The following is a 4244-nucleotide window of genomic DNA, read 5'->3' as shown; positions in this document are numbered from 1 at the left end:
ATGAAAGAATATAATTACACCGTGCCGGTAGAGCAACGGTTTTCACCATACGCTTTCAACAGAGGGACTGTCCTTGCTGTTGCCGGATAGACTTTGCCATCGTAGCCTCAGACACACCTCTCAGTGAAGGCTATTCCATTCACAGCCGTCACTACAAGCTGACAGACACCACTGTCATTGGCTGCAGTGGTTGCCATGGTGACTCTCTGACCCTGACTAAAATCATTGAAGCCAGAGTAAAGATGTACAAACACAAACACTCCAACAACAAGATAATGACCATAGGAGCCATGTTGTCCACCATCCTGTACGGCAGGAGGTTCTTCCCCTACTATATCTAACATCATTGGAGGACTGGATGAGGAGGGCAAGGGAGCAGTGTACAGTTTTGACCCGGTGGGCTCCTACCAGAGAGACACCTACAAGGCTGGAGGATCGGCCAGTGCCATGCTTCAATCACTACTAGACAACCAGATTGGTTTGAAGAACATGGAGGGTGTGCGGCACGTTCCTCTGACTCTGGAAAAGACGACCCAGCTGGTCAAAGAAGTCTTCATCTCGGCCACAGAAAGAGATGTGAACACTGGAGACGCTCTTCGGATCTGTATCATCTCCAAGGAGGACATCAAAGAGGAGACTGTCCCACTGAGGAAGGACTGAGCAGGGAAAGACTTATTCCCTCCCTGGTTGTCCCCGTTCAGAAAACTGAATGGGATGGTTGCTGTCCTAGATGAGCATGACATGTATTGCCACTGTATCTTTTCTGAGTATCTGTACCTTACTTGAGTATTTATATTTCTGTAAATGTTCACTTTTACTCCACTACATTTCCCCTAAGCATCTTAGTTATAAAGTTAAATCACCAGAAATGTGGTAGCCTGCAGCAAGCAGGTTTGGCGAATCAGTGCTCCTAGTTTGCAAGTTACATTAGTTCTTCAATTATCTGCAGGATCGGGATTGAATCTGCAGGATTATGGAAAAATCATCAAACTTGAGGTGCTTTTTCATGCATGATTGTGCAACACAACCACAGCTGACTGTTATTGCTAGAATGAATGGATGGCCTGGAGGTATGGGGAGGAGTGATGATTGGTTGGTTCAGGCCAATCAGAGTCAGTCGTCCCTCCGGCCGATCCATTGTGGCACCAACTTTCATAGGAGTTCAAGGCAGATGGGGGTATCAAACAAATGTTGATATCTCAAAAACTATAGGCTACATCACATTGCTTATATTTTGACTGAGTGTTAGCAGAAGTAGCTCAGGGTCTGATGTATAATAGTGTTAAAGTTGTGTGAACTGTCGCCGTTTTAAAATGTGTGAATTTAGTCAAAAGTACAGCCTGCTAGGGTGAGACTCAAGGCTGGCTCCATAGGGTCCTATTATAAAGGCTGGAAAAAAACCATAAAACTTAAACTGTGAACAGTAAAAGATAAATTAAAGCTGAATTAAGGTGATGCAGTCCTAAAAGTGGTAACTCGTTTAAAGTTTAAATGGAGTGTCTAGCTTAAGACCCAATTGGAGACAGTCTGTTGTGAGTTAATTGTACTGATTGTTATTCAACAGGATATTTGTCCCCATCTATTGCCTTACTCAAAAATGGATTTCTAAATGTTTGATAAATACACTTTCTAATTATTTACTATTTTCTATGCATCATTTAGTGGCTATGCGTTTTAGAAATGATAATTGTCTTGTGACAGAGATGCATACCCTCCTTCACGTGGGGAGTTTTCATTGGCTGTGACAGTATAGCCACTCCTTACTTAAGTGGGCTTCATCATGTCTGTAACCATTTGTTTGAAAAAGGTTGGTGACCGAAATGTCACAGCAATAAACTAAGAATATGAACGATGCATTTGAATTCGATGGCCACCCATATTTATTTGAGCAGGAATAACGTTCTATGATTACAAACTGAGGAGTGGGGCGAACAGGAGCTTCTGTTTCTTCCAATGTGATGGACAGCAGGTCTCTCTCTGGGTGAACACTGGCTGCAGGGTAAATACAGCAACAAATATTGTCTCTATGACATAAGGATATGAGCCGGTACGTGACAGAAAATAAGCTATTTACAGGATGTAGATGTAGGCTTAGCCGGTGTCCCTCTAGTCTACGGCCTCTATTCCAGGCTGTTCTAGCTTTATTTATTTACTAATGCTTTATTTACAGAACATTCTGTTCAAGGTGACTCTTGTAAAACATAAATCCAGCTGGAAATAAGGTCCAGGCTGTAAAAAAAAAAAGGCAATTTTCCTTTAACATGTCTATGTGTTGTATCATTGTTTCCCAGAGCTAAAGGTTAAACTTAAAGCAATAAGCTCTGTGAGGCCGTGGTTTACAGCTAGGGGGCAGTCTAAGACAAGCCAGTGTAAAATCACTGTAAAAATGTAGGAATTAATTTAAATTCAAAATAATTTGTCAATAGACACATCAAAATACAAGATTAGGTGCCTTGTTTGGGTTTATATTCAACTAAGGTAGGTGCGGTGTGACGCATGTACTGTATTGTTACTGTAACTGACAGACTGGCCCTCCAAAAGAGCTAGAACCAGCTGGCCCCCAGTAGGAAAAGTATAGGGGCTCCAGGCCAATGTCTTACTGATGTTTTTGTGTCCTTTAGTGGAGGCATTTTTGCTTTTTGGATGAAGGCAATGTTTCCCTCTATATGCCATATTAGCAGAGGTAAAGTGCTCCTGGTACGATTACGAAAACTTTATTGTCCACAAGTGGAAATTTGTCTTTGGTTCCACCACAGACACGTCTCAAACGCATAAAACAACAATACACATGAAAACACATGAAACAATGCAATTATGACAAAAAACCTGGCTAGACATCCACATCCACTGCCAGCGTACTGCAGCCAAACGCTGTGAATTCAAAGTGCAGTAGAACACAGAACTGCTTCCAGTGAGTGAACTGTGCTTTATTGGACAGTGGCAGTGACTATTGCAGCTCCTGAAGCTTTGTGAAGGTCTACATTTATTCACTGCAAAACGACATCTGATTCATCTGCACTGAGCAAGTTTAAGCACACTGAAAATGTATTCAAACGAACACTGGAGAAAGTCTGTGTGAACTGCAAGCGAGATTAAAAAATACCTTTGTACTGAAGTCAAAAGCGTTTGATCTCTACAGAGAACTAGATAATTAAATAACATTTACAATAAAATACCAAAATATATAAAAAACACATACCCTAGAACACCAACGTGATTTAAAGTCACACCATCAATAACGTCGGGTGTATTTCACCCGATGCAATATACCCCATAAAACATACTTCTCATCAAAATATCTTAAAGTACAACAATACATAGCAAATTGAGGTACTCTTCTTTTATTTTTAAATGTGAAATATCACAAAAAACACAAAAAATTATTATGGGGGACACTATAAAAAATATGTTAAAAAAAAAACAGGAGCTCCCAACTTCTCCTTCGGTCCACCCATTCATGGGACTTGTGTGGTGAAAAAAAAAAAAAAGTCACCACAATACCATTGTAACTAACCCGAAGATATTTTACCCTCTATCACTAACGTCGGGTGAAAATCACCCGAACACGTAGCCGGTAGAAAAAACCATGAATGGGAGCAGGGAAACAAACCTACATTCAATGACGTCAGTGAGCATCCTGAAGGTACCTAAGGACCCGCCCACCTCAGACAGCAGCAAGACAATGAAAATCACGTGAATTCAATTGTCTGGATGAAAATCACCCGACGTTAGTGTTCTAGGGTTAAAAAAGAGTACACGGCATATCATTGCACGACTGCATTGTTCATTGTTCATTGTAAAAAAAATGTATAGTAAAAACGTCTGTATAAAAAGACATTGACTTTCCACAGCCATTTGATAAAAGCCTTATGGTGATTAATGTGTTGTAGAAGTGGTCAGTCAGTCTCAAGTTCACAGCGACTGGGACAGACGTTTTCTGAAGTATCGGTCGTCAGGCTGTGAAGTGTTGACCAAACCCTGAGGGGGTCCAGGCAGGCTGGGGGGGTCCAGGCAGGCTGGGGGGGTCCAGGCAGGCTGGGGGGGTCCAGGCAGGCTTATGAGGGGGTCCAGGCAGGCTGAGGGGGTCCAGGCAGGCTGGGGGCTTGAGGCAGACTGGGGGGGTCCAGGCAGGGGGCAGAGGTCCTCCCCAGTAGAGCAGGCTAGCCTGGACAAACTGCAGCACCAAACCCTTCAAGGCCTCCAGGTAGAGCTGCTGTCCTGACTTCAGATAGAGCCAGATCAGC

At 42.6% G+C, this 4244-nt stretch overlaps 1 pseudogene across 1 annotated transcript; it reads left to right on the top strand.

Annotated features, from left to right (window-relative positions):
- On the top strand, nt 1-660 carry LOC310797085 (proteasome subunit beta type-1 pseudogene; annotated as a pseudogene). Its single transcript has one exon. The product of its transcript is annotated as a proteasome subunit beta type-1 pseudogene (transcript).
- The last annotated feature ends 3584 nt before the right edge of the window (nt 661-4244 follow it).

The sequence above is a fragment of the Poromitra crassiceps genome (assembly GCF_964638095.1).
Source record: "Poromitra crassiceps genome assembly, chromosome: 23".
NCBI lineage: Eukaryota > Metazoa > Chordata > Actinopteri > Beryciformes > Melamphaidae > Poromitra > Poromitra crassiceps.
The sequence above is the reverse complement of the archived record's forward strand: the minus strand, read 5'-3'. Positions and strand labels throughout refer to the sequence as shown.